The sequence below is a fragment of the Triticum aestivum genome, chromosome 2A, assembly GCF_018294505.1.
Source record: "Triticum aestivum cultivar Chinese Spring chromosome 2A, IWGSC CS RefSeq v2.1, whole genome shotgun sequence".
Classification (NCBI taxonomy): Eukaryota; Viridiplantae; Streptophyta; class Magnoliopsida; order Poales; family Poaceae; genus Triticum; species Triticum aestivum.
In genome coordinates, this window is record NC_057797.1 from 298739718 (window position 1) to 298761084 (window position 21367).

The window sequence follows — 21367 nt, forward strand, 5'->3', positions numbered from 1 at the left end:
TTATGTCCTTCCATTGGACGATTTGTGGTAGTTTACTTTGATGACATATTGATTTATAGCAAATCTTTGGAGGAACATTTGGAACATTTACGTGCTGTTTTTATTGCTCTACGTGATGCACGTTTGTTTGGTAACCTTGGAAAGTGCACCTTTTGCACCGACCAAGTATCTTTTCTTGGCTATGTTGTTAGTCCACAGGGAATTGAAGTTGATAAAGCCAAGATTGAAGCTATTGAGAGTTGGCCGTAGCCCAAAACGGTCACACAAGTGAGGAGTTTCCTTGGCCTTGCTGGTTTCTATAGGCGTTTTGTGAGAGATTTTAGCACCATTGCTGCACCTATGAACGAGCTTAGAAAGAAGGATGTGCCTTTTGTTTGGGGTACCGCACAGGAAGAAGCCTTCACGGTATTGAAAGATAAGTTGACACATGCTCCTTTACTCCAACTTCCTGATTTTAATAAGACTTTTGAGCTTGAATGTGATGCTGGTGGAATTGGATTAGGAGGCGCATGGAGGAGGATTAATGGGACACTTTGGCGTCAAGAAGACGGAGGATATGCTTGCTACACATTTCTTTTGGCCAAAGATGAGAGGGGATGTTGAGCGTTTTGTTGCTCGCTGCACTACATGTCAAAAAGCTAAGTCACGACTCAATCCTCATGGTTTATATATGCCTTTGCTTGTACCTAGTGTTCCTTGGGAGGATATATCTATGGACTTTGTTTTAGGTTTACCTCGAACAAAGAAGGGGAGGGATAGCATATTTGTTGTCGTGGATAGGTTCTCGAAAATGGCACACTTTATACCATGTCATAAAAGCGATGATGCTGTTAATGTTGCTAATTTGTTCTTTCGTGAAATTATTCGCTTGCATGGTGTGCCAAATACTATCATTTTAGATCGTGATACTAAATTTCTTAGCCACTTTTGGAGATGTTTATGGGCTAAGTTGGGGACTAAACTTCTTTTTAGTACTACCTGTCACCCCCAAACTGATGGACAAACTAAAGTAGTCAATAGAACATTGTCTACTATGCTTAGTGTTGTTTTGAAGAATAATAAAAAATGTGGGAAGAATGCTCGCCTCATATTGAATTTGCTTATAATCGTCATTGCATTCTACTACTAAGATGTGCCCTTTTGAAATTGTGTATGGTTTCGTACCTCGTGCACCTATTGATTTGTTGCCTCTTCCATCTTCGGAGAAGGTTAATTTTGATGCTAAAGAACGTGCTGAATTGATTTGAAAAATGCATGAGTTAACTAACGAAAACATTGAGCGTATGAATGCTAAATATAAACTTGCTAGAGATAAGGGTAGAAAACATGTTTGCACCTGGAGATCTTGTTTGGTTACATTTGCATAAGGATAGATTTCCTAATTTGCACAAATCAAAGCTAATGCCACGTGCTGCTGGTCCTTTTAAGGTGTTAGAGAAAATAAACGATAATGCTTATAAACTTGAGCTACCTGCAGATTTTGGTGTTAGTTCCACTTTTAACATTGCAGATTTGAAGCCTTATTTGGGTGAGGAGGATGAGCTTTCGTCGAGGATGACTTCATTTCAATAAGGGGAGGATGACGAGGACATCAATACCATTGTTACACCCATAGCTCCTGCTACTATACATACTGGACCAATTACTAGAGCTCGCGCACGCCAATCGAATTATCAGGTACTTTCGTTTCTTCGTAACGATTCTAATGTTCATGAGAATATGATGCGGCCTAAATTGGATACATTTGTTTTGCTTACAAATGAAGGGACTAGTTTGGACATGAAAGATGAACCTTGGAGCAAGTTCAAGCATGGAGATGATGGCATGCGCAAGGGGATCAAGAACGGAGTTACAAGTGATGATTTCAGGACTTTGAAGCCACCATAAGGAGTGCATGAATCCTTGGACGAAATATACAAGATGCCACTTCATAAACTTCGTCTAGAGGATATTCTAGGTGCTGCGTCACCTTATTATTGGGCCAGGCCCATGTATTTTCGAAATACTTAAGTATAGGATGTTTTTAGAGTCTGTATGTGGAGAAACAAGAGTTAGGGTTGGTTTCGGACCCCTCCTCCAAGGGCCACGAAATTCCCCCCTCCTCCTCCATATATACAGCCCTTAGGGCGTCGTCTAAACTTTGGGTTTTTTTTAGATTAAAGTCCGCCATACCTACAACTTCGCGTACTTCGTTTGTGTTCGACGACCAGACAAAGCCGTCACAGAACCCCACCTTGATCAATAAAGCTTTCTTCTTATATTCGCAATATCCAGATTGCAATCTCAGTTTCTTGCTCGTTCTTCGTTTGCCTGAAGGAAACAAACCTTCGTGGTAAGGTTGATCATGCTCCAGCGTGGTCAATAACCTCTCGGAGTTGGTTTAGCGATTGCTAAGGCACGATGTCCTCGCATGTTCGTAGTCAGATCGTCAAAGTCAACTTCCTCCAAAACGATAGCCACCTTCTCATTGAAAGACGGGACACCTTTGCCTCTATCAATCCCCCTTGGAGCATGCACGTAGTACTTTGTTTCGATAACTAACAGATTTTTGCGATAAGTATGTGAGTTCTTTATGACTAATGTTGAGTCCATGGATTATACGCACTCTCACCCTTCCACCATTGCTAGCCTCTCTAGTACCGCAAAACTTTCATTGGTACCGTAAACCCAACATATACCTTCCTCAAAACAGCCACCATACCTACCTATTATGGCATTTCTATAGCCATTCCGAGGTATATTGCCATGCAACTTACCACCATTCCATTTGTTATGACACGCTTCATCATTGTCATATTGCTTTGCATGATCATGTAGTTGACATCGTATTTGTAGCAAAGCCACCGTTCATAATTCTTTCATACATGTTGCTCATGAGTCATTGCACATCCCGGTACACCGCAGGAGGCATTCACATAGAGTCATATTTTGTTCTAAGAATTGAGTTGTAATTTTTGAGTTGTAAGTAAATAAAGTGTGATGATCACCATTATTAGAGCATTATCCCATGTGAGGAAAGGATGATGGAGACTATGATTCCCCCACAAGTCGGGATGAGATTCCGAACGAAAAAAAAGAGGCCATAAAAAAGAGAAAAGGCCCAAATAAAAAAATATGAGAGAAAAAGAGAGAAGGGACAATGTTACTATCCTTTTACCACACTTGTGTTTCAAAGTAGCACCATGATCTTTGTCGGGGGTTGGGTGCGACATATGCCAATGGATGGCTTATCATGGTCGGGCGAATAGAACATCGCCGGTGCCTAGCAATGGGATGAGGCGTAGACACGTACGCCGCGAACTTTACCCAGGTTCGGGGCTCTCCTAGGAGATAACACCCCTAGTCCTGCTCTGCGGGGTCTCCGCATGATCACTAAGGCAAAAGTGAGTATAATGGCGCTCCTCGAGCTGTATCTGTCGACAGGAGGAGGCTAGGCCAGCTCTCTTCCTTCTCTAAGGTCTGGTCTAGTTCTAATGGGTCGGAACCCTCTGCATGGGTGCCCTGGGGGTTTATATAGGCCTACCCCCAGGTGTACAATGGTAAACCGACTGGGCGCAGGGCCCAGCCGTCAGTCTCTTCGCCTGCCGGCTTCTCTGCCGACTGTTGGGGCCCGCCGACTGGTCTGGTACGGAGCCGACAGGCCGTACCCGCCGCTTGCAGGTCTTGCCGGCTGTCGATTACTGTAGTTGTGCTTCTAATGACGTAGGCTTGGTCATGGGGTCGTGGCTACATCCCTTCTACCTGGCGGGCGATTACTGTAGCCACTCCCCGTCTCGTCTGGTTAATGGCGCATGGGACCCGTGGGAGGGGCATGCCGACTTCCGGGGGCCGCCTCCCTTCGGGTCCGACTGGCGGTGCTATTGCCGTCTTCTGGACTCTTGCTGGCCGGTAGGGCCCATCGTCCGTGGACCGTACCAAGAGGCCGTCGTGGGTGCAGGACTCCGCCTACTGTTGCTGATGTCAGGGATGGCACAGCAACAGTGCCTCATCGGACGGAGATCTCCGCTGGTACAGCGCACTATGGCCGAGCCATCCCATGAAAAGGGGAGGGAGTGGGCTTTACTGTGGCCACTCCAGTCCCGTCCCCCCTTATGAGGGCATGGGCTTTGTTGGTGTCATCGGCCGACTCCCCATGGCCGGCTTCTCTGGAAGCCTCCAGGCGGGAGTCGGCCCGTCTTGACCTCGCCTCGAGGACTCGGCCGCATGCGGGCAGTCGGCTGTTCCTTTAGCCAGCCTCTGGAAGGCGGCTCTCCATCCTGGTGTCTTGAGGGGCGCAGTCAGCCCCGATGTCTTGAAAGGTTCTGGGCCTCGGGTTAGCCTACCCATGGCCCATTACTCCGACAACAGTCCTCGAAGCTGGTGATGCGCCGCAGATGATCAGCCGAGGAGCCTTAGCAGTTTCTTTCTCCGAGTGCTTGAGGTGAGACCTCATTTGACTTCTGCCGGGCCGACTGGTAGGAGTCGGAGTCGCCTGACCTTGACTTGTCCAAAAATGCTTTCGAATCCCCCGGCGGGAGCTCAGTAGCGTGAGAGCTAACCTTCCTGACCGCCACCCACTCCGTGCCCGCCATGTGGCAACCAGTGGCCGGGCCAGCTCGCCTACCCATCCGCGAGATGGGACATGTCTACAGGCGGGGCCCGCCACTACCATGCCTCGACATGCGAGCGGATCCGCTGCGGCCGTGGGGGGCGGTTGATGTTCCCACGGAATTACCGCGTGCAGTAACTGTGATGCCCCGAGACCGTTGCGCCAGGTGTCTTCAAGTTATTCGGCGGTGTTGCCATGTCATTTGATTGCGTGTTGCTTTCCATCATGTCATCATGTGCATCGCATCATCATGTTTTCGAAACTTTCATCCATCCCGGCCTCCTCATTCTCTCCGTTGTCCGTTCTGAGCCCAGGTACATTTGCACGCGCCCGCGGCATGTCCGAAATATTATTTTATAAGTGGCTGGAAAAATGTTCTCGTAATGGGTTGAAAGTTGGCATGTGGTGTTGTTTTGTTGTCAGTAGGCCGCCTGCCAAGTTTCATCGTGTTCGGAGTCCGTTTGACACCCCAACGGATAACTATAGCGGCAGTATAGCCGGTCTAACGTCGGACATTTTTGGTCTCCGAAAACTGTTGCCGGGTTTTCCCTCTCTTTCCTCTCTAGACCGTCTACACAGCCAACTACCTACCGTCATGTCCAACCTAACCTCTCTCGCCAGCCCGCGGCCCTCCTCGCGCGCGCGTCCGATAGCTGTCCAGGACCCGAACCGGACTTTCGTCACCGTTGGATCTGGAACATCCCCAAACATCTACAAAACGTCACCGTTTTCATATTCGGACATCCTAGCTATTTTATTCGCGATCGTCTGATTGCGATCAGAGGGTCCTTTTAGCCCCTGACCAAAAATCCTTGCTATATATTCAGCCTACCTAACCCTAACCTAGCCGTCCCATCCATCCTTTCCCGCAGCCGCCGCTACCACTCTCTCGCTTCCCCTCGGGATCTCTTCCCGATTCAATCCCCCTGACCACATCCATGGGTTTCTGTAACACCCCGGATGTAACTTTCCCAATTTGTACTCCAACTCTTGCCGTTTCTGGTGTTAAGTTATATTTATTTTCTCGGTTTCGGGTCCTTGTCTCCGTGTGTTGTTATCATTGTCATGCATCTCATATCATGTCATCATGTGCATTGCATTTGCATACGTGTTCGTCTCATGCATTCGAGCATTTTCCCCGTTGTCCGTTTTGCATTCCGGCGCTTCGTTCTCCTCCGGTGGTCATTTCTAGCCTTCTTTCGTGTGTGGGGATTAAACATTTCTGGATTGGACCGAGATTTGCCAAGCGGCCTTGGTTTACTACCGGTAGACCGCCTGTCAAGTTTCGTATCATTTGGACTTCGTTTGATACTCCAACGGTTAACCGAGGGACCGAAAAGGCCTCGTGTGTGTTGCATCCCAACACCCCTCCAATTTGGCCCAAAACCCACCTAACTCTGCTGCATCATCTAGAGCGTTCGATCACGATCGCGTGGCCGAAAACCGCACCTCATTTGGACTCTCCTAGCTCCCTCTATGCCTATTTAAACACCCCCCGATTTTCGGATCTCCTCCTACCTCCGAAACCCTAGAAAAACCTCGCGCGCCGCCGGACATTGTCCGCCCGAGGCGGACACTCCGCGCCGCCGCGCCCGCACCAGTGGCGTTCCGCCACATGGCACTCACCACCGCCTCCCACCGTCGGGCCCGGGAAGCCCAAGGCCGGCCCCCGAGGGCCCGTTCCCCGCGCCGCCACCCGTCTCCTCTAGCCTCGCCGCGCGCCAGCCCCGCCGCCCACTCCGGTGCACCGGGGCCGCCAAAGCCGCCGTCGCCGCCCCGCCGCTTACCTCGCCGTCGCCGCCCTGCCGCTTACCTCGCCGCCGCCGCCCGCGGGAAGCCGCGTGCTCGCCGCCCCGCGTCCTCCGGTGGCCGCCGTCGCCGTCCGCCGCCAGATCCGGCCCGGGTCCAGCTCTCCCTCGCCTTCCCGCCGGTTTTGCGACCTCGCCGGAGCAAGTCAACCCTCGCCGGAGTTCTTGGTTCGCGTGCGTGATCAGTAAACCCTAGATCTCGGGGTGATTTTTTCTACTAAGTCCCGAAATTCTCAGTCCATATGCACATGTTCGGAGCTCCGTAACCTTGCATCCGTAGCTCCGATTCATGCATATAGCATATCAAAATATTCACCTTAGAGAGTACATCTTTTCATTCCACTGCGTCATTTTCATTTGAGCTCATCTTGATGCTCGAAATGCTGTTAGAAGAGGGCTACTTGAGTTAATTGTCAGATCTGCTACTCCGTTTAGCACTTTTGTCATTTTTGCCATGATTAATGTGTGCATGATATGCCCGTGAGTTCTACATGTGTTTTGTTAAGGGTTTTGTCATCTTTCCAGAGGTGCAACCCATGTATTTTTAGGATGTTTATGGTGACTTGTGCAAGCTTGCAAAGTGGTGCACTCGCTAAGTCTGTTTTCAGGGACTTAGTAATTTCACTAAGTCCTGGAGCTATTTATCTCATGATGCCATATGTTCATATTGTTTCCTAGTGATCCGTGCCTCTTTTGAGGATGATCAGTAAGGATGTTTTGTTAATATTGTAGTGTTCTATCCATCCATGTATTTGTTTGCAATTATGGAGCGTCCTAGCTTGAGTCAATCGAGCTCTACTTTTGCTACTTTATGAATCTGGGCAGATTGTCAACTTGTTTGCAATTTTGCCGGTGATGTTGTAGTTGATCCGTGCATGCTATACTATTGTTCTTGCCATGTCTAGCTTGCATTTTGTGCCTTCTTGATGGTTGTATGCTTGTCTTGCCATGACTTGCTCTGTAGTGAGTGCATCGAGCTCGTAAACATGCCTACTTGAGTTATATTTCATCATGTGCCAGTTTTTCACTAAGTCTGAAACTGATTATGTTTTTGCTATGTTCACATGCTTGCAATTGTATTTTCTGATCCCTTTTGGCTCAAGGTCACTAAGGGACTTTTGTTAAGATCTTTGAGTAGCTCCATGCCATGCTTTACTTTGCCATGTTCAGGTCCTGTAGCATGTAGTTTTGTTGCTCCGAAGAGGGCTACCTGATCTGAAATTCCAGATAAGTGTTAATTTCACTAAGTCTGAGATCTGTTTGCCATATGCGTTTTTGCCATGCTTGTTTGAACCTGTTAATGGACGATTTGGCAGTAGGTCAGTGCTAGACTTTTGTTAAGCATGTTGTGTGCATCCCTGCCATGTATTTTGTTGTCATGTTTGGGTGCTGTAGCATGTTCATCCCATTGCATTTAGATGCCTACTTGCTGTAAATCGCAGACCGGTGTCATTTTTGAATCGCTTGCCATTTCCAAACAGTAACTCCGATTCCGGCGTTCTTTATATCGTTTTTAAGCGATTTCATCTCATCTTTCCAGTGGCACACTTGGTTTTCCAAGTTGAGGCCAGGTTTATGCATTTCCTGTCATATCTTGCATTTTGCATCCCACATAGCATATCATCTTTGCATTGTGTTGTTTGAGTTTGCATGTGGTTGATTGTATCCTTGTTGCTTGTTTGTCTTGTTTGGGTAGAGCCGGGAGACGAGTTCGCTAACGAGGAGCCCGTTGAGTTTGCTTTCGAGGATCCAGTCAACTCTGACAACTGTGCAGGCAAGATGATCATACCCTCAAAATCACTACTATCTTTGCTATGCTAGTTTGCTCGATCTTTTGCTATGCCATTGCTACGATGCCTACCACTTTCTTGCAAGCCTCCCAAATTTCCATGACAAACCTCTAACCCACCATTGTCCTAGCAAACCGTTGATTGGCTATGTTACCGCTTTGCTCAGCCCCTCTTATAGCGTTGCTAGTTGCAGGTGAAGATTGGAGGTCGTTCCTTGTTGGAACATTTATTTACTTGTTGGGATATAATTATATTGCTATGTTATCTTAATGCATCTATATACTTGGTAAAGGGTGGAAGGCTCGGCCTCTCGCCTACTGTTTTGTTCCACTCTTGCCGCCCTAGTTCCCGGATTTTGCGTTCCTTACGCGGTTGGGTTATAATGGGAACCCCTTGATAGTTCGCCTTGATTAAAGCTTTTCCAGCAATGCCCAACCTTGGTTTTACCATTTGCCACCTAGCCTTTTCTTTCCCTTGGGTTCTGTAGACTCAAGGGTCATCTTTATTTTAACCCCCCCGGTCCAGTGCTCCTCTGAGTGTTGGTCCACCCGTCAGCTACCGGTGGCCACGAGGGGCAACTCTAGGCTGGCCTACCCGTACCTAGGACAATCTGAGTGTGCCCTGAGAAAGAGATATGTGCAGCTCCTATCGGGATTTGTCGGCACATTCGGGCCGTGTTGTTGGTCTTGTTTTAACCTGTCGAAGTGTCTTGAGTTACCGAGATACCGAGTCTGATCGGAACGTCTTGGGAGGAGGTCTATTCCTTCGTTGACCATGAGAGCTTGTCATGGGCTAAGTTGGGACTCCCCTGTAGGGATTGCACTTTCGAAAGCCGTGCCCGCGGTTATGGGCATATGGGAATTTGTTAATGTCCGGTTGTAGATAACTTGAACCTTAACTTAATTAAAAATGAATCAACTGAGTGTGTTACCGTGATGGCCTCTTCTCGGCGGAGTCCGGGAAGTGAACACGGTGTTGGAGTAATGTTTGTGCAGGTTGCACTCTAGTTTCTCGCTCGCGCTTTGCCTCCTCTTCTCGCTCTCCTTTGCGAATAAGTTAGCCACCATACTTGCTAGTCGCTTGCTTCAGCTCCACTCATATTTTACCTTGCCTTACCTATAAGCTTAAATAGTCTTGATCGCGAGGGTGCGAGATTGCTGAGTCCCTGTGGCTCATAGATTACTATTACACCAGATGCAGGGACTGATGATTCCGCTTCAGGAGACGCGTATGAGCTCAAGTGGGAGTTCGACGAAGACTCTCAACGTTACTATGTTTCCTTTCCCGATGATCAGTAGTGGTGCCCAGTTGGGGGTGATTGGGACCGTTGTCGCATTTTGGGTTCTCTTTTATTTTGGCGCCGTAGTCAGGCCATGAGTGTTTGGATGATGTAATGTTATGTATGTACTTGATTGACGTGGCGAGTGTAAGCCAACTATGTTATCTCCCCTTTTATTATTATATTACATGGGATGTTTGTGAAGATTTCCTAACTTGCGACATATGCCTTCAATGCGATTATGTCTCTAAGTTGTGCCTCGACACGTGGGAGCTATAGTCGCATCGAGGGTGTTATAGTTTCAGCGCCGCCTATCACTACAACCTACCACCATCCTCTGCCCGAGACCCTGGTCGTCACTCCCAAACTCCTCTGCCTGCGCTCTCTCCGCAGCCGCCCGAGTATGCGCCTCCTCGTCCCCGCACAGCCCGTGAGGCACCGGCCTCCTTAGCCCCTCCGGCTCCGCAAGCATCTCGCCGGAGCACCGAATCAGGCGTGCCTTCGCCCTTCCCTCTCGTTCCCTTTTCTCCTTATGTAGCTCTCTCTCACGGCATATCTCCCTCGTGCTCTTCTTGTTGCAGGAGCAGCCGTGGACGCTGTGTCGCAAGCAGCAGCAGCAGTCGAGCGCCCCGTTCCCTCTTCTGCACCTGGATCCGCACCACGCCGGCTGCTCCACCTCGGGTCCCCGCCGTCCTGCTTCTTCCCGATGAGGGCCACACCTCTGCCTTGTTCGGATCGAGCGAACGAGCAAGCAGGATGCCTGTTCTGCCCTCTGCTTCACCCGACATCAAACGAGGAGACGAGGGCCTCGCCGTACCCGTTGACCGCTCGATCTCCTCTGCTTCTGCATCGATCAAGAGAAGAAAGCACGCAGCCTGCACCTCCGCTCACCTGCGTTGACCCGAGCGCTGCGATGGCCTACCTCTTGCCTCGATCCGGCCCAATTTTTTCCCCAAGCCCGCTAGAGAATGCGCCAAGGCCCAGTAGCCCGTGCCCTGCCAGGCCGCCTTCTCCACAGTACCGGGCCGAGGCCCATGGGTGAGGCCACCCCAGCGCCCCACCTTTTTTTCCTTCCTGCTGTTGGGCTTGTCCCAGATTCGGCCCGCTTCTATGTTTTTCCCAGATTCTGTGAATTTATCTTTTATTCCAGTAGAACAGTTTTGCAGGAACACCCTTGAACTTCATGCATATTTTAACTCACAAACTAAGCATCACATGTAAAAACTTAATATATGAAACTTCCTTAAAATTGTGTCTAGTTTCATAATATGTCACTTTCACCCATGTTTAAAATGTTTAAAAATGATGTTTGGTTAAATTTGCTCCTATGCCATGTCAAAATACTTTAATTCATAACTAAATAACCGTAACTCGGATTTTAATAAACTTTATATGTACATGGGGTAGAAAAATGCCTAGTTTAACATCGTGTACTCACTTTGAATGTTTAACAACCCTAAAATTGTGTTTAGGGAAGAACAGTACCAAACCTAATATATGCATATGAGGAGTTTCTGGACTTGTTGTTTTGTTGTTCTGGCCTCATTTAAACTTGCCCAGATAGATAGTTTCATTATGCTTCACCTCTTCCCATGTTAATCAAAATTTAATATTGTTCGGTACATAAACAAGATCGAACTAAATAACTTGATGTGGTGTTTCGTCAATATGCAACGGAGTTGCATATTGAGCTCCACTTAATTTGTAGGATTGTTTGTGCATTTTACCATACCATGCCTCATTAATCCAGACATGCATCATATTTGGTTGTGCATCATGCCATGATTTTGTGAGGGTTGTTTACTATGTTGTTTGCCTCTTTCCGGTGTTGCTTCTTCGGGTTGGTTCCGATTACGTCGCGTTTGTGAGGACCCGTTCGACTATGTCCGTTTGTCTTCTTCATGGACTCGTTCTTCTTCCTTGCGGGATCTCAGGCAAGATGACCATACCCTCGAAATCACTTCTATCTTTGCTTGCTAGATGCTGGCTCTTTTGCTATGCCTATGCTGCGATACCTACCACTTGCTTATCATGCCTCCCATATTGTGAAGCCAAGCCTCTAACCCACCTTGTCCTAGCAAACTGTTGTTTGGCTATGTTATTGCTTTGCTCAACCCCTCTTATAGCGTTGTTAGTTGCAGGTGAAGATGTAGTTTGTTCCTTGTTGGAACATGGATATTTTGTTGGGATATAACAATATCTCTTATTTAATTAATGCATCTATATACTTGGCAAAGGGTGGAAGGCTCAGCCTAATGCCTAGTGTTTTGTTCTACTCTTGCCACCCTAGTTTCTGTCATATCGGTGTTATGTGTCCCGGATTTTGCGTTCCTTACGCGGTTGGGTTATAATGGGAACCCCTTGACAGTTCGCCTTGAATAAAACTCCTTGTCGGTGTCAAAACCGGCGGATCTCGGGTAGGGGGTCCCGAACTGTGCGTCTAGGCGGATGGTAACAGGAGACAAGGGACATGATGTTTTTACCCAGGTTCGGGCCCTCTCGATGGAGGTAAAACCCTACTCCTACTTGATTAATATTGATGATATGGGTAGTACAAGAGTAGATCTACCACGAGATCCAGGAGGCTAAACCCTAGAAGCTAGCCTATGGTATGATTGTTGTATGATGAAGTTGTCCTACGGACAAGAACCCTCCGGTTTATATAGACACCGGATAGGGTTAGGGTTACACAGAGTCGGTTACAATGGTAGGAGATCTTGAATATCCGCATCGCCAAGCTTGCCTTCCACGCCAAGGAAAGTCCCATCCGGACACGGGACGAAGTCTTCAATCGTGTATCTTCATAGTCCTGGATTCCGGCTGAAGGTATAGTCCTGCTACCCGAACACCCCCTAATCGAGGACTCCCTCAGTAGCCCCTGAATCAGGCTTCAATGATGACGAGTCCGGCGCGCAGATTGTCTTCGGTATTGCAAGGCGGGTTCCTCTTCCAAGTCCTTCAAGAAGATTTTAAACACCAAGGATAGTGTCCGGCTCTGCAAAATAAGCTTCCACATATTGCCGTAGAGAGAATAATATTGTCAGGACCCCGATTCCAAGCCACATCGATCTAGCCGGTAACACCTCATATCACTTTGCGGCCTCACGCACGGTATCCCACGGGTGTCGCCTTACCATGGCCCGGGACCGTTTGCGCCTTTTGGCTCATGTATATGATAGTGTCGCTAGCATCCATATGACAGAGAACCCGGGCCGACATGGCTAGTCGTGAACCCAAAGCGGCATAGACCTATGGAGACAAGCATACATGAATCACATCGAGCATGTCGGTCTTCAGCGAGTGATTCCGGGCTGTAGCACTGTGCTAACAGGACTCCAGGGAACCCGGGCTGTAGCAGGCTAGGCAGGACCCCGGAAGTCACCGCGTGACATTTCCCCGAAGGGACAGACATAGGAACGAAGTAAAACACATGTCGGCCAGTCAAGTGTCCTGAACAGTAGTGCTGGGCTAGTAGGACTCCGGTGAACCGGGCTGTAGCGGACTACTATGGCTCGAGGAACACTAGACTACATTTCCCCATAAGAAAGGCTGCCAAGGATAAACAACTAGATTGTCGGATCCCACTCATACCAAGCATTTCAATCATACACACAATATGCCCGATATGACTACATACAACATGGCATCACAACAAAACTCTACAACTCAAGTACTTTATTTAAAGGCGCCAGAGAGCCATACATAACATGTTCATACGGATAGGGGTCACATGACCCGACACTCAAGTCATACAATCATACAAGCACATGCGGAAGCAACTAGTCTGAGTACAGACACTAGAAAGAAAGAAGGCTTCTCGAAGCCTGTCTATCTACATAGGGCCCTCCATGGCCAGGATCACCACATGGGTGGCTAGTCACTCGTCGACGTCAAGGACTACGTAGAACCCATCGGAGGGGGCGGTGTTGTCGTCTGAAAACAGTAATTAAGCAAACATGAGTACAAGGGTACTCAGCAAGTCTTACAACAGAACCTACTATACATCCTTATTCTCAAGAAGGTGGTGGTGTTATTGCAGCAAGCCAGCTTTGACTCTTGGCTAAGCTATCCTACGGAACTCCACCAGTAAAATAGTTTTCACACACGAGTCCACTACTCACCAACACAATACTCCACCGAGGATCCTCCCTCGTCATCCTACGAGAGGGCCATCCTTGGTACTCACACTTATCTTGAGTCTTTTAGTAGTATCCATTAACTTGTCTATGAACTGTATAGGCAACCAAGTAGTCCTTTACCGCATACGTGGCTATTCAAATAGTTTTATACCCTGTAGGGGTGTACTTCGTCACACATGTTTCCACCACTTAGCGTCTGCACACGACATGTGCTCGGCAGACTTCAAGCGAAAACCGACGTGGGTGTAGACCACGACCTGACTAACCTCACAAGTCTCTAGTCCAGGTTTATCGCCTATTCAGGTTCCATCCGCAAGGAAATCCGGCCGGGGTGTCCTCAACGGCCCCAAACGATGTGTACAGGGTCCCGAGACGCCAAACGGGCACCCGGCATACCCGGCCACAGTGTATCTACCACATCATAGCCCACCCCTAGGGTCAGTGCTACGCACGGCCGCCAACACATATCCTACAAACACCAGAAACTAGTTGCAACTCCTGGACAGAGGGCGAGAGGGGTCAGTAAGTCGAGCGGGGTCATATTTCAGGGCCTAATGTGTGGTAGTAGCTGAATCTTGAATCACGCATACATATCTCAGTTCTTATGGACGGTCTCAATGAAACAACCCACCATGTACTCCTACATGGCCTCTCATCGATACCTTTACCAAAACATGTTCAACACATTCCTCACATTACCGACATATCATATCACTCTAGCCCATCACCCAGATGAACCAGACCTGACACAACTCTAAGCATAGCAGGCATAGCAAGGTAGGAATCACATACATGGCTCAATCAACTCCTACACATGCTAGTGGGTTTCATCTAGTTACTATGGAAATGACAGGTCATGCAAAGGATAAGGGCTCAACTACCGTAACACACAGCAGTTTGAATCGCGTTGTCTTAATGCAGTAAACAAGAGCAGAGGCGAGAACATGGTTTTGTATCGGAATGATCAATGGGTTGCTTGCCTGTTGTAGTGGTAGTAGGGTACTGCCCTTCAGACGGATACTCGGGGTTATCCTCAGAGGCAGAACCTACCACGAAAGACACACCGAAACATAATCAACACATGGCAATATGCAAAAATATGATGCATGCTATGACATGGCACGATGAAGGTGTCTTGGCCTAATGCAAGATAAAACAGACAGGGATGAACTCATTTGAGTCAAAGATTCAGTTATTAGCTTATTAAACATGGCTTTATTAGTGCATTACCTCATTCTGCTTAAACAGCAAGGTTAACTTGTTTTGTCATGCATGAAACCATTACAGATGGATAGATTGAATTTTTCTGCTCATTTTTCATATATAAATCTTTGCATTTGGAGTTATGGTTGATTTTCTATGATTCTTAGAAGTTTTGATTATTTTCTGGAATTTCCTATTAAAGGATAAATCCAGAAATTGAATTAATGCATCAGCACTGCGTCACTGTGACGTCAGCGGGTCAAAGGCGCCAGCCCAGGTCAAACCTGACTGGTGGGCCCCTTCTGTCAGTCTCTCAGCTAACTAACAGAGTTGGTTAGTGTTTAGTTAGCACTAAACTGGTTTAGCTAGGCTCTGGGCCCACATGTCAGTGAGAGAGGGGTAGTTAACGGCGTCATTAACCTCTAACAGAGTGATTAGCTCTAATTTAAACTATTCTAAATTAGTTAGAAGCCGGCCCCACATGTCAGTGTCTCAGATGGAGTCAAACTGGGGTCAAACCCCTGGTCAGCGGGGCTAATCCCGCCGGCGTTCAGTCGCCGGCGAGGCCGAGACAGCGGAGAGCTTCGGATTTGGTCCTCCGGTGACCAAATCGCCGGTGGAGACATGCTACGCGTAGCTGGGGAGTTGCCGCATCCAGTGGTGCAAGTGCTTGGACACGGGGACGCCGGAAACGACGCCGGCGAGCTCGACAGCGGCGGCCGGAGTTCGGACGGGGTTGGGTTCGACGCTACGGTGCATGGGAGAAGGAGCTGGTGGTGTCTACGGTCTCCTGGTGCTGCGCTGAGCACAACGGTGAGCTTGGCTTTGAGCCACTGTGGCTCTAGCCACGACGGCGCCATGGCCGGCGGCGGGGAGCTTTCGGGTGCGGTGGAAGTGGCGACTACAGAGGCCAAACGAGCATGAGAGCTAGGGGAAGAGGAAGAGGAGCTCACAGCGGGGTCAGAGAGGGGGTCAGCGAGCTCGGGGAGGTCCTGGCGGCGGCGAATCGACCGGAGACGGCTCCGGTGCCCGAGGTTGAAGACGAGGGCGAAGACGGTGTTCGGCGGCGTTTGGAGTCGCGTGGGTCAGTGGAGAGGTCCAGGGCGACGAGGCAGAGCTATTGGGCTTGTCAGAGGGGCGAGGGGGTGGCTCTGGTGACGCCTATGGCGAATGGCGGCGAGGATCGCGCTCGGCCATCGCGGGAGAGGGTGAGGGAGATGAGGGGGAGAGTGCGGGAGGATGAGAGGGGGACGTGGGGGTCGGCGTGGCATCCCTGGACGTCTCCAGGGCGTCGGCAAAAGCAGGAGGTGGCCGGCGTGTGGCCGCGGGCGCCGGCCACGCGCTCCTCGTCCTCCAGGCGGGAGTAGGACGACGACTGGCAAGGCCAGTCGGCTGGGCCGAGCCAGGTGGCTGGGCCAGCAAAGGTAAGGCCCAGGTGGGCTTCCCTCTCTCTCTTTTTTTGATTTGTTTCTGTTTTTCTATTTAACTGCAACTGTTGGGCTTTATTAAAAAATACTAAAACATTTCCAAAAATCCTGAAAATAATTGTGGTCTCTGTTTAGAATATTTCCAACAGCAAACATTTATTTCCAGAATTATTTGAGCATTTAAATTATTTTATCGCATTTAAATGCCCAAAATCAAATACTTATGATTTAATTCAGTGACCTTCTATTGACCTAGAAAATTGTGCACCAATTTTGCCAGGGGTTCTAACCCAAGACAAAGAGGGTGAACTTTTTAGAAGGGCATTTCAGGTTCCTTGAAAAATAATTTTAGTAAACCCTAGTTGTTTCCAGGGGGGTTGGGGGTTCTGTCTTCCCCATTTCAAATTTAAGAGGAATTTAATCATGATGCACACTCTAATGCTTGAACTAACTAGGGTGTGACAAATATCAACACAAATCTAATCTGCTGACGTATTCCGCAGCGTGACAACACACTACGACCAAGCCCTTTACTCGAATCATTTTTACTTTTCCACCTCGGCACGTTTAGCGAGGCGGTTTCCTTGGCACATCTTGTCAAAGCAGAGATTGTGTCCCCCCTTTTACGGGATTCTCATCAATATGGACGTGGGTAACCCAACTGCGCCATTTATCACGGCGCTTGGGAGGCAAGCGAGTTTTACTAGGCTGGTGGGGACGCACAACCACATCCGCCCATATAAGGGGATAAGGATCCACCTTTTTACCTACGCCTTCTTCCTCCTTTGCCTACCCATCTCCTGCGCACTCGAGCTCCAGCGCCCAAGCCCGCACTTCCTACCTCAACCTCCTCCAGCAATGTCCGGAGCGGGAGGCAAGTGGATGGTCTCCTCCGTCACGGAGGGCCATGTCAAAAAGCTAAGGAAGGCCGGATACTTGTCCAAGGACATCGCGCACCAGCTTCCCGAGGAAGGGCAGCTTCTCCCCACCCCAAGGCCCCATGAGAGGGTAGTATTCCTTCCCCACTTCCTCCGCGGACTGGGTTTCCCACTCCACCCATTTGTCCGAGGGCTCATGTTCTACTATGGCCTGGATTTCCACGATCTGGACCCGAACATCGTCCTCAACATCTCGGCGTTTATCGTCGTGTGAGAGGCTTTCCTCCGCATCCGCCCCCATTTCGGCCTCTAGCTCAAGACCTTCAACGTCAAGCCCAAGGTGGTGCGCGGCAGCTAGGCGGAGTGTGGAGGCACCATGGCGGGCAAGATGGCCAACGTCCTATGGCTCGAGGGCTCCTTCGTGGAGACCCTGAAGGGGTGGCAATCGTGGTGGTTTACATCACCAAGCCGCACAATCCGAAATGGATCACAGCCCCCAATTTCCGATCCGGACCCCCCACGCGGCTTATGTCCTGGAAAGAGACGGGCCTATCGTGGGGCGACGAAAAAGAGGTGACCGGATTGCAGACATGCATCCAGTCCCTGGTGAGCAAGCTGATCAAGCTTGTCAATGTAGTCCAGGTCATGCTCGTCCGCCGGATCCTCCCGTGTCAACAACGGGACTTTACTCTATGGGAGTTCGACCCGACACAGCACCAAACCCTTAACAGGCTCTTCGACACGATGTATGAAGACGTCTGGAAGGTGCTAACCAAAGGCGCCGAGGCTCCTACATCCGCTTCCGAGGACCGCGGATACAGCTCGCAGCGGCACGCTAGCGAGGTAAGCTATGTTCACCTTTTACAGGATGTTAAGTTTTTCCATAGTTTGACTCTATGCGGGATCTAAACTCCCTCACCTTTAACAGGCTTGGCAGGCGCAGTCCGGATTGATTAACTGTCCGGCTCCCTTGCCCGAAGACCCAGCCCCTGCTCTCCTAGTGAAGCTGCTGGTTCCGGCGCCTTATGTGGTGCCGGAGAAGAAGGCCAAGAAGAAGAAGGCCACGGGGACTCGAAAGAGTGACCGTAATGTGGTTGTGTCGGACTCGTCATCCGACGAGTCCGAGATGCTCTTCTCCCGTGAGAACGAGGAGGAGGAAGAAGAAAACTCTCCCCCTCCAGCGGGGGGAGGAAAGAAAAGGAAGGCCGCCCCAATGGGGGAGGCCGAAGGGTCCAGGAAGAGGAAGACCCCTCCGCCCAACTACTCCCTCGATGCCGAAGAGGACGAAGATGAGTGGCCAGATAGGGCCAAGCGTCCGGCGAAATCGTAAGTATTTGGATATCAGAGTAACTCATGACGTTCCTTTCTCGCACAGCTTTCCCTAATGTCAAACATAATTATGCAGCCCGCCCCGGGCCGAACTCAACGAGTCGTCGAGCGGCTCCCTGGATTCATCGGACGTGAACTCAGTTCCGCCCGCTGTCTCCCCCCGCACTGCGGATGACGCCAAAGTGGCGTCGTAACAAGCTCCGGGGCAGGAGGAGGTGGTCCTGGAGGAGCCGCAAGGCAACCTCCCGGACCCTGCATTGCTACGCCTTCTCAGAACGTGCCAGGCGGTCTTGTTGTAGGTTACTCCGGGCGCGCTTGGTAGTGTCTGGCTTTTTAACGGTCGGACTGGAGAATTGCCTAAGAAGGCTGCTTTGTACTTTCGCTGCGAGGGCCGCCGTGTGCTCCTCCGTACGGAGGGAGCGTTCGGTTTTTCCCTTGACCGTGATTACTCCTCGAGGGCCTAGCATCTTGAGCTTGAGATATGCGTAGTGCGGCACCGCATTGAACTTTGCAAATGCGGTTCGCCCGAGCAGGGCATGATAGCTACTGTGAAACGGGACTATATCGAAGATTAACTCTTCGCTTCGGAAACTGTCCGGAGACCCGAAGACCACTTCAAGTGTTACTGAGCCTGTACAGTTGGCCTCTACACCTGGTATAATGCCTTTAAAGGTCGTTTTTGTGGGCTTAATCCTCGAGGGATATATGCCCATTTTCCACACTGTATCCTGGTAAAGCAGGTTCAGGCTACTTCCGCCGTCCATGAGGACTCTTGTGAGATGAAATCCGTTGATAATTGGGTCGAGAACCAATGCGGCCAAGCCGCCGTGACGGATGCTAGTGGGGTGGTCCCTTCGATCAAAAGTGATTGGGCAGGAGGACCATGGGTTGAACTTTGGGGCGATTGGCTCCCTCTTGGGAATGTGGGTTGCGTATATCATGTTCACCGTCCGCACTTGTGGGGGAAAACCCTTCTGTCCACTGTTGTTCGGCGGCCTGGGCTCCTCCTCGTCATCGCTATGCAGCCCCTTGTCTTTATTTTCGGCTCTTAGCTTGCCTGCCTGCTTGAACACCCAACAATCCCTGTTGGTGTGATTGGCTGGCCTTTCGGGGGTGCCATGTATCTGGCACAAGCGGTTGAGTATTCGGTCCAAACTGGACGGGCCCTGAGTATTCTTTTTGTATGGCTTTTTCCGCTGACCGGATTTATAGCCTCTGAATCTGGCATTAACTGCCGTGTCTTCATTGCTGTCGCTGCTAACGCGGCGCTTTTTCTTATTACGACGTGTCCTGCCACTTTTGTCCTTGGTATCCGAATTACCAGGGTTCTTTGCTAAGTTGTTACTGCGAGCTAGCCAGCTGTCTTCTCCCGCGCAAAAGCGGGTCATGAGTGTCGTGAGGGCTGCCGTGGACTTCGGCTTTTCCTGTCCCAGGTGCCGGGCAAGCCACACGTCGCGGATATTATGCTTGAAAGCTGCTAGGGCCTCTACGTCCGGACAGTCGACTATCTGGTTTTTCTTTGTTAGGAACCGTGTCCAGAATTGCCTGGCCGATTCCTCTGGCTGCTAAATTATGTGGCTTAAGTCATCGGCATCCGGTGGTCGCACATAAGTGCCCTGGAAGTTGTCGAGCAATGCGGCTTCCAGGTCCTCCCAAGAACCAATTGAGTCTGCTGGCAAGTTGTTAAGCCAATGTCGGGCCGGTCCCTTAAGTTTGAGCGGGAGGTATTTGATGGCGTGTAGATCATCGCCGCGAGACATGTGGATGTGTAGGAGATAATCCTCAATCCATACCGCAGGATCTGTTGTTCCATCATATGATTCGATGTTTACGGGTTTGAAACCCTCTGGGATTTTATGATCCATTACTTTGTCTGTGAAGCATAATGGGTGTGCGGCGCCTTTATACTGGGCTATATCACGACGCATCTCGAAGGAGCTATGTCTGTTGTGTTCGGCCCGGCCGGATTTGTTGTATCCGGAATGAAGATCACCGTCACGTGCCGTGGGGCGCCTGCGCGATCTGTAGATTGATCTTGTTTGTCTTGCCTTGTCCTCCAGTACGTCTCGCAGGTCTGGCGCATTTTCCCGTGCCTTGGTTGAACGGCGCCGGGACATGGCTTCGGTGGAGGGCCGAGAGGCCTCTCTGTCGCGGCCGTGAGGTGGCCGGTCGGCCATGTCATGCGCTAGTAATGTAGGTGCTTCCTCCTCTGATCGGGGTAGCGGCCTGCGCTTTGGGTAACTCTTGGAGGGGCGTTCGAGTTCATACTCTTCGGCTGCAAGGACTTCGGTCCATTTGTCAGCTAGCAAATCTTGATCAGCTCTAAGCCGTTGCTGCTTTTTCTTGAGGCTGCTTGCCGTGGCTAAAAGCCTGTGTTTGAAACGCTCTTGTTCAGCGGGGTCCGATGGTACGATGAATTCGTCGTCGTCGAGGCTTGGCTCGTCTTCGGAGGGAGGCATATAGTTATCATCCTCAACCTCCCGGTCTGCCGCTCTCTCATGGGCTGGCTTCTCCATCTTCCAGTGTCGAATCTGGCTGTAGGGGGTGTTCTTCAGCGCTATTCGGGGTAGTATTATCTCCCGTGCCGGAATCACAGTTTTTTCTTTGGCGGGATTTAGAGCGGCACCGCGGACGCCGGCGCTTTGGCTGTTTCTTGGAGGTGTCATCCTCCACTATTCCATCACCATCTCCATCTTTTGGATTATCCACCATGTATATATCATATGATGAGGTGGCCTTCCAGCGCCCTACAGGTGCTGATTCCTGTTCGTCTCCTGCATCGTCGTCCATACCGTCGATGTCTTCGGAGTCGAAGTCAAGCATGTCGGTTAAATCATCGATAGTGGCTACAAAGTGGGTGGTGGGTGGGCTTCGAATTTCTTCGTCGTCCGCATCACATCCTTGCTGACCATAGTCCGGCCATGCC